This window comes from Phyllostomus discolor, chromosome 11, assembly GCF_004126475.2.
Source record: "Phyllostomus discolor isolate MPI-MPIP mPhyDis1 chromosome 11, mPhyDis1.pri.v3, whole genome shotgun sequence".
Classification (NCBI taxonomy): Eukaryota; Metazoa; Chordata; class Mammalia; order Chiroptera; family Phyllostomidae; genus Phyllostomus; species Phyllostomus discolor.
Genome location: NC_040913.2, coordinates 80027772 through 80038178, shown reverse-complemented (window position 1 = coordinate 80038178; position 10407 = coordinate 80027772).

The window sequence follows — 10407 nt, the reverse complement described above, 5'->3', positions numbered from 1 at the left end:
ACAGGTCTCCCGGACAAAAAATACCACCACGGCAATGATGACTTTAAATGACACACTGGCTTGGATAGACTTAATTGTTATTGACAGAACATTTTATCCAAAAGCAGCAGAATATACATTCTTCTCAAGTGCAGATGGAAGATAAACCACATGTTAGGATGCAGAATTAGTGTTACCAAATTTGAGAAGATTGATGTCATATCAAGCATCTTCTCTGATCACGAAGGTATAAAACTAGAAATCAAATACAATTAAAAACAAAAAATTTAAATGTTGAGGATAAATAGCATGTTATTAAAGAATGAATGGGTTAATAATGAGATCAAGGAAGGAGTCAAAAATTACCTAGAGACATGAAAAGGAACACAAGCCCAAATTTATGGGACACAGTGAAAGCAGTCCTGAGAGGGAAGGTCATAGTAACACAGGCCTACCTCAAGAAGGGAGAAAAATCTCAAATAACCTCAACACTAAAGAACTAGAAAAAGGACAACAAAGCCGAGTGAGTAGAAGGAAGGAAATAATAAAGATCAGAGTGGAAATAAATAACAGAGACAAAATAATGCAAAAGATCAATGAGACCAAGAGCTGGTTCTTTGAAAAGATAAACAAGATTGATGAAACTTCAACTAGACTCATCAAGAAAAAAGAGAGAGGACCCAAATAAAATCAGAAATGAACCCGGAGAGATAGCATCACAGAAATACAAAGGATTGTAAGTAACTATTATGAACAACCATGTAGCAACAAATTGGGCAACCTGGGTGAAATGGATACATATCTAGAAACAATCTTCCAAAACTGTATCAGGAAGAATCCGAAACCTGAATGAACCAATCACAGTGAGTAAAATTGAAGCAGTAATCAAAAACCTTCCAGTAAACAAAAGTCCTGGACTGGATGCCTTCACAGACAAATTTTACCAAACATTCAAAGAATTAACACCTATCCATTTCAAACTATTCCAGAAAATTCAAGAGGAGGGAAGACTTCCAAGCTCTTTTTATGAGGCCAACATTATCCTAATTCTAAAACTAGATGAAGACATTGCACTACAAATAAAAAATTACAGGCTAATATCCCTGATGAATATAGATGCCAAGATCTTCAACAAAGTATCAGCAAACTGGACTCAGTAATACATTAAAAAGATCATACACCATGATTGGGATTTGTTCCAGGGATGTAAGGTTGGTACAATATTCACAAATCAATAAAAGTGATACATCACATAACAAAATGAAGGATAAAAATCACATGATCATATTAATAGATGTAAGAAAATCAGTTGAAAAAATCCAGCATCCATTTATGATAAAAAAATTGCAGCAAAGTGGGAATAGAGGGATTGTACTTCAACATAATAAAAGCCATATATGGCACACACACACAGCCAACATACTCAATAGGCAAGAAGTTAAAGTGTTTAATATCCAGAATAAGACAGGGATGTCCACTTTCTCAACATAATACGGGAAGTCCTAGCAACAGCAACCAGACAAGAAGAAAAGTAAAAGGCATCCACATTGGAAAGGAGGGAGTGAAGCGTGATTCACAGATGACAGGATATTGTACATAGAAAACCCTGGAGACTCCACCAAAAAACTGCTTGATCTAATAAATGACTTTGGCAAAGTAGCAGGATACAAGATTAGTATTCAGAAATCGGTGGCATTTTTATATGCCAATAATGAACCATCAGAGAAATTAAGAAAAAAATCTCATTTACTGCTGCAACAATAAAAGGTTCCTAGCAGTAAATTTAACCAAGGATGTAAAAGACCTGCACCCAGAAAATTATAGGACATTGAAGAAAGAAATTGAGGAAGACACAAATAAGTGGAAACATATGCCATGTTCATGGATTAAGAGAATTAGCATTATTAAATGTCCATACTACGTAAAGCAGTCTATAGAATAAACACAATTCCTATTAAAACACCAATGGCATAGTTCACAGATCTAGAACAAAAAAGACCTCTAATATCCCTAGCAATCTTGAGAAAGAAGAAGAAAGTTGGAGGTGTGAAAATACCTGATATCAAACTATACTACAAGGCTGGTGTAATCAAACAGCAGCCTGGCACTAAGGCACATAGATCAATAGAACACAGTAGAGAGCCCAGAAGTAAACCCAAGGCTTTAAGGTCAATGTTTGACAAAGGAGGCAAGAGCACACAATGCAGTAAAGGCAGCCTCTTCAATAAATGGTGTTGGGAAAATTAGGTACATCAAAAAATGAAACTAGACCACTATGTCACACCATACACAAGAACTAAACTAAAAATGGATAAAAGATTTAAACGTAAGTCACAAAACAATAAAAATCCTATGGGAAAACAGGCAGTAAAATTTCAGAGATCTTTTATAGCAATATTTCCGCCAAAATATCTCCTCGGGCAAGGGAAATAATACAAAATTGGGACTACATCAAACAGAAGCTTTTGTGCGGCAAAAGGAACCATCAACAAAATGAAAAGACAGCTCACTGAATGGGAGAACGTGTTTGCCAATGATATGTCTGAATAGGGTTTAATTTCTAAAAAATATAAAGAACTTACACAATGCAAGACAAAAAAAATACCAATCCAATTAAAAAATGGGCAAAGGACCTGAATAGACACTTCTCCAAAGAAGACATGGCCGGTACGCAGATGAAAATCTCCTCAACATCATTAATCATCAGAGGTGCAAGTTGCAGCATTATTTACAATGACATCTGGAAACAGCCCAAGTACCCATCAGTAGATGTGCAAAAAGCTGTGGTGCATTTTTACAACAGAGTACTATGCAGCCATAAGAGGGAGAATCTTCCCTTTTGTGACAGAAGGGATGGACCTGGAGTTTGTTATGCTAAGAGAAATAAGCCAGTCAGAGAAAGACAAATACCATACAATTTCACTTACATGTGGACTTTAGTGAACAAAATAAACTGACAGAATAGAAGCAGAGACACAGAAACACAGAACAGGCTGACAGCTGTCAGGGGAGGGGGAGGCTATGGGGCCCGGTGAAAGAAGGTGTAGGGATGAGCAAAAAACCATAACACACAGCTAACCAGACAACAGCGCTAACCAGAGGGGAGGGGTGGGAGATGGGGGGAGGCGGGCAGAGGGGTGGATATGGGGACAGGAAGAAACTGCTCGGACCAGGGGCACATGATGCAGTGAGCAGAGGATGTTTTATTGACTTGCACACTGAAGCCCTGTGTGGTTCTGTACACCAGTGTCACCCCAATAAATTCAATTCAAAAATAAGAGTTAAAAAAATCCATGTTCCTTTAGGATAAGGATAAATACACAGTATCCATCTGGGACCCCTCTTGATTCAACAGGCTTGACCATTTCAGTCCCCAATTTCCCAGCTAGGATTTTTTTCAAATAGAAATAAATCATCTTTTAATATTGAATGATTTTTAAAGATGTATTCAGAAGTGACTGCCTAGAGGCGTCCTCTGCACCCTCTGACCCCCTCAGTGATGCTGACTGAGAATCTAATCTGTTCATTAATTCTGCAGAAACTGTTGTCTAAAAGCTCGGGCCATTCCCCCAAAATACCTTATCAGTAGTTTCCGAAGTGTTGGATGAGACTTTCTTTAATAAACTAGTAAATGCCTGCTAAGTGGTGCCTGGTACTAGAAGGGTTACATGTAGAGTTCTCAAAGTATGTGTGATATCGGGGGGCAGTAGGAGTTACCTGGTGTTGAATCTAGGTCTGTAATGCATGTGCTTGCACGTGTACACATGAGTGTGCACACACACAAATGGGCGTTAAGTGGCCTCCAGATGCACACATATTAATAGGAATCCTTGGTTTTCATTTGTCGCCTGACCTTGATTTTGTGATAGTTGTTGTCTGATAGTTGCTCTGTCTATAGATTTTCTTTTCTTAATATCTGGAAACTATTTCTCACTACACTTTCTGTACAGTTTACTTTAAAAATTCGAGCAAAAGACTCTGACAGACTTTCCCCCCCTATTGCTTTAAGTGACTAAGTTCTGTCATGAATTCAACATTTCAAGCCAAAGTAGCTGGTTGCCGCGCTTGCCTCGTACACCTGTCTCCACATGCCCAGTCCTTCCTGTTCTTCAGGGTCCAATGTGGAAGCCTTCCCTCAGCTGCAACTCTGAACTCCTTAGCATTTTCCTTCTGCTTTGCTTCTGGCACACCCAGGAGGTAACTGAATGAAGCACAAAAACCCTCTCCTGAGCGTTATGGCCAGTGTCTAGCAATTCAGAGAGATTTGAGCTCCAAGACACATGCCGACTACAGAACAGAATTGAAATAGATGCCAGTTAAGAAGGGAAACTGGATAAAGATGACTAGACTGAAAATACCTTTCCCTTTCCTTCCTCCCCAATCTGGAAGGGAAAAAAATGACAGAAATGGAAATGAAATCTAATGGCACTGTGAAACCAAAAGTTCATCAATTGACCAGCTTTTGGGGAACTTCTGGGACACAGAAACAGATCTGGCACAGGAGACCAGAGGAAAGCACAGCTTCACAGAAATGGAGGACTGCGAGGAAGCCCCAGACTCAGAGAGCGCCTTGGAAGCTCCAGAAGTTTCTGTGGGGAGGCTCCCCCTCTTGACACAGCTGGATCATCTGGCCCTGTCCTCCGCTTAGGCCGGGCAGCAGGTGGCAGCAGCAATTATTGTCAGGCCAGTGCCCTGAGTGTGGGCACCTGGCCCAGGAAGACCCACGGAACCTTAATGAGCTACAGACTCCCGACAGGACGGAGAGCCCCGGGCACAGGCTGTGGGCTCCTGACCTTGCCCAGGTGGCAGCACGTTCCAGGGTCACCCCCACAGTCAACAGGGGGCTGACCGAATGAGCAACCCCAATGAACAGGGATTCCCAGTGACAAAGATGAATAAATAATCAAATCCTAGAAGTCTGAGATAAAACACCCTAAAGAGGATAACAAACTCAATATCCTTAGATTTCAGAATGTGCAATTCCAAAAACAACCTGGGAATCTAAGAAACACTCTCCAAATAGTCGTTGACACCATGGAAGCATTCAATAAAAGTTTGCTGAATCAATGAATGAATCATAAAAATAAGCAAGTAGGTGAGCTAAAGAGGAGAATGAATTAAACAATGAATTAATGGGGTGGAGGGTTGAATGGGGGGGGTCCTCCAAAACCCAGTGCAGGTATCACTGCAGTCAAAATATGAGGAAAAAATTAAGACACGAAAGATGAAGTTTCAATGTCCAAGTAACAGAAGTCTGAGAGGCAAAAAGAAGAATTAATATAAGCGATTGTATTAATTCAAGTGATAATACAAGCGATTTTCGCAGGGCTCAAGATGAAGAAAATAGTCTGCTTTCTTAGAGACCTATTTAAAGGGAATCAATAAGACAAACTTAGGGGGCCCAAGGACTAAGGAAATAGCAGTGACTCACTTGACTGGTTTGCAATGAGGCAAGGGCTCCATTATAGGAATTTCTTTCCTAAGCCAGAGTTTAAATGCCAACATTTGAAAAATGTTTGTTTGTTTGTTTTATAGAGAAGACATTTATGACCCAGCTTAGTAACTGAGCTCTCTTGCAGACCCGCCTCCAAATAGCGTTTGGCTGTTCACCACCATTAAATGTATCCTTAGAAAATTTTCTTGTCACACTACGTTTAATTTCAAACTGTGGTTAAGCAGCACATTTCATTCTCAGAAAAATCCTATAAAATAGGAGCTTTTGGACAGATTTCTGTACAGAATTTTTGTACAGGAGACTGAATCACAAATCAGTTAAGTCACTTATGGGTTCAAGTGTGTCCCCCGGAAGCGTATGCCGAAACCCTGGACTGCCGGAACCTCGGACCGTGACCTTATTTGGGAATAGGGTCAGTTGTACAGATGTAATTAGTGAAGACGAGGACGTCCTGGAGTGGAGTGAGCCCTTAACCTGATGTGACTGGCGCTTGTGTAAGAAGAGGAGAGGAGAGAATGTCCCGTGAAGCAGAGAGACAAAGAGAAGGCAGCCGGGTGGCGATGGGGACAGAGACCTGAGTGACGTGTCTGCAGGCCAGCCAGTGCCGGAGGGGGCCTAAGCCGGCACAGGCAAGCAAGAATCCGCTCCCACGGATTTGGAAGAGACACGACCTTGGAGACATCCTGATTTTGGACTTCTAGTCTCCAGAACTGTGAGAGAATAATAAATGTGTGTTGTTTAAAGCCACCCAGTTTGTGGTGTGGCAGCCCTGCAAAATTGCTAGAGCGTCCGTTTCAGATTGACACAAGGATTGTGAGGCAAAGGCCATGTGCACGTGTGTCTGAAACTGGTTGAAAATTTCCTTGGTCAGATTAACATTGATTCTAGTAACTCATCTGTTGTCATTTATTCTAGAGTTGGAGAATTTGTAAGTAGAGATACAGTTGCCAAAAATGAGGAGCGGAAGGGATTTAGGGACACATCAGCAGATCAGACTGAAAGTAATCATGCCCTGGGCTCCAGAAACATCTCTTCATAAATCCATTCAGACTCGCTGATGAGTGTAAGACATGTAAGGAAAGCCAGCATCTCATCCCCACGTCAAAACATCTGAGGGATTCCAGTATCTCATATGGACAGTAGTTACTCATTCAACACCTAGAGAATGACCACCTATCTGGGGATGCCTATGGACCAATGACTTCATGTTACCACTAATGCGGGTCACTTTTCAAAATGTGGAGCTCAGTGGGGTCTACAGGGAAACAAATGTCATGAAGTGCAAGGTACCCATGTATTTGATAGGACAATGCAGTCTGTCCTTAAGTTATTTTTATTCTTAATTTTACAGATTCTAATGTTACTTCTGCATCAGCTTGTTGATAATACATGAAAATTAAGAATGCCACATGAAGAAATTCTAGGTCTCTTTAAGTAAAACAGTTCTGCTTTCACAGTTAGATCTTTGGTTCCAAAAATATTTACTAGCATTTACCTTGCGCCCCACACTGGGACAAGTACTGAAAATTCTTGTATTAGCCCTTTAAAAGCTTAGTTTCTGATCTGTTCATAAAAATTCACCCAGAATCACCTATACTTCATTTCTCCATGAATTCATTTGATGATGATTTCTCAACTATCCCAAATTTCTAAAAATTTCCTTCTCTATCCTTGCTACTCAAATCTTTCCCAGTAGGGACACACAAGCGTCACCTGGTGGCCAGGAAGATCAACTGCAGCTGAAATGTCAAGCTTTTACAACTGTCTCATTTTACCCTATTTTCCTTCGAAGTCCTGCAGGGGGCGCTGGGGGGGAGTGGAGAAAATGGGACTTGCTTGTAAATATCTATCCTCACTTGTCCTTGCTGCCTCCCACTGGGAACCAGAAAGACTTGCGATCACATTGAGAACCCTACCTCAACACTGAAGGGAGAGGGTGGAGTTGACTGCTCACCACGTGCTGATTTAGAGGATGGTTTGGCTGGTTTGTTTTAATATAATTACAACAATAATACACGTTTTAAAATAAAATCAAATAATACAGACACACAAAAAACAAGATGTGGAATTTCCTCACTGTTTCAATTACCTAGCCATGCAAGTGCTCTGTTTAAAGTTTGGACATGTTTTTAGGCAGAAGAGGATTTCTGTCGTTTTCTTTACACTAAATGATAGAAAATTGCAAAAACCGACAACAACAACGCAGCAGGAAGCACCATCTGCCACATTCCCTCAGTTGTAGCAATGAGTGTCAATAAACCTAAAAATCACCCCATGAGCTTTCAAAAATCCAAAATTTGTAACAACACATATGAATGTCACATCTCAAACTTCATGCTATTAAAACCATACTACTTAAAGGCAACATGTAGCACATTTTCACCCTCACCACAATCTTGTACTAGTTTATCCCCCGTTTGTTTGAGGCTTTCTAAGACCCAAATTAACCTGTTACTCTTATAAATCTCAGGTTAGTTGTCCAAAGAAAATCACTCAATAGGTCTATGTCTTTTTTCACCACTAGATGGTGCTACCACATCTGAAGATAACATTCAATTCAAGTATGAAAAGTCTGAGAGCCAGTCCATTGTCACAGGGATGTTTGTAACAGTTCTCTGGCCCTACACACATACACACCTCTGTAACTTCGTCAGTCTACACAGTTCTCTCCATTTGCTGCACTGATGCTATTGACGAGATCCTGGTTTCAGCCGAGGAAAAGAACCAGAGCATACTGCTCCAGCAACCCATCACCCCGTTATTCGTCTTGACCTCTCTCACAGACTGTGAGTGTATGTCACGGACATGCCTGTGATCCCCTCTGACTCTGAAATTCAACCCACTGGCCAAGATGGAGGCACAGGTAGACACACTGTGCCTCCCTGCACAACCAAAAGAAGGGCAATAACAAATTTAAAAGCAAAAAACAACCAGAACTGCCAGAAAATCGAACCGTTATGGGAATCAGACAACCAACAAGTTAAAGAAGAAACATTCATCCGTACCGGTAGGAGGGGCAGAGACAGGCAGCGGGGCGGAGAAGACTCGAGGCAAGGCAGCAGCTGGATCACTGGGGTTGGTGAGGAGGCAGCTGGCAGACAGGGCGGTCCCACATTTGTGTGCAGATAAACCTGGAGGAACAACTGGGGAGGGAGACAGATCTCACAACCCAGGGCTCCAGCTGGGGAATAAAGCATCAGAACCTCGACTGAAAACACCTGTGGGGGTTGAGGCGGCAGCGGGAGAAACTCCCAGCCTCCCAGGAGAGTCCGTTGGAGAGACCCACAGGCTCCTAGAATGTACACAAACCCACCCACCCAGGAATCGGCACCAGAAGGGCCCAATGTGATTATGGGTAGCAGGGGAAGTGACTGAAAGCCGGTCTAGGGCTGTGCAAGTGGCATTGTTCCCTCTCGGACCCCTCCCCCACATATTGCACCACAATGCAGTGACGTCATTGCCCCGCCCTGGTGAATACCTAAGGCTCCACCCCTTACTACCTAACAGTTGTGCTGAGACAGAAAAAAATGGCCCAAATGAAAGAACAGATCAAAGCTCCAGAGAAAAAGTTGTATTTTTCCAGAGAAAATACAACTGAGCGATGAAGAGATAGCCAACCTGTCAGATGCACAGTTCAAAACACTAGTAATCAGGATGCTCACAGAAATGGTTGAATATGGTCTCAAAAGAGAGAAAAATGTGAAGACTATGCTAAGTGAGATAAAAGAAAATGTACAAGGAACCAACAGAAAAGGGAAGGAAACCAGGACTCAAATCAACAGTTTGGATCAGAAGGAAGAAAGAAACATTCAACCAGAATAGAATGAAGAAACAAGAACTCAAAAAAATGAGGAGAGGCTTAGGAATCTCTGGGACAACTTTAAACGTTCCAACATTCGAATCTGGCAGGGTGCCAGAAGGAGAAGAAGAAGAGTAAGAAATTGAAAACTTATTTGAAAAAATAATGAAAGAGAACTTCCCCAATTTGGCAAAATAAATAGACTTCCAGGAAGTCCAGGAAGCCCAGAGAGTCCTAAAGAGGTTGGACCCAAGGAAGCATATACCAAGGTACATCATCGTTACATTACCCAAGATAAGGAGAGAATCTTAAAAGTAGCAAGAGAAATGGAGAGAGTTACCTAGAAAGGAGTTCCCCTATGACTATCAGCTGATTTCTCAAAAGAAAACTTAAAGCAAAAAGGGGCTGGAAAAAAGTATTCAATGTCATGAAAGGCAAGGAAGGACCTACATCCAAGATTACTCTATCCAGCGAAGCTATCATTTAGAATGGAAGGGCAGGTAAAGTGCTTCCCAGATAAGATCAAGTTAAAGGAGTTCATCACCACCAAGCCCTTATTATATGAAATGTTAAAGGGATTTATCTAAGAAAAAGATAAAAAATATAAACAGTAAAATGACAACAAACTCACAACTATCAACAACTGAACCTAGAAAAACAAAAACAAAAACAAACTAAGCAAACAACTAGAACAGGAACAGAATCACAGAAATGGAGATCACATGGAGGGTTATCAGCAGGGAGGAAGAGGAGGGAGAATGGGGAAAAAGGTACAGGGAATAAGTAGCATAAATGGTATATACAAAATAGACAGGGGAGGTTAAGAATAGTATAGGAAATGTAGGAGCCAAAGAACTTATATGTATGACCTATGGACATGAACTAAGGGGGGGATGCAGGTGGGAGGGGGTGTGCAGTGCAGAGGGGAATAAAGGGGAGGAATGGGACAACTGTAATAGCATAATCAATAAAATATATTTCAAAACATTCAATCCAGTCCTTGGTCCTGCGCCTGAGAGCTCTAGCTACAGGGGCATCTGTGTTTCTTTCCAGTCTATTGTAAAGACATAGTTATTTCTCTGTATTCATTTATGAAATAAACATCTACTATGTCCCACCAGATGTTTAGCAACAAAAATAAATAGCTCCAAGCTCCTGCCCTCAGGGCCTCTCA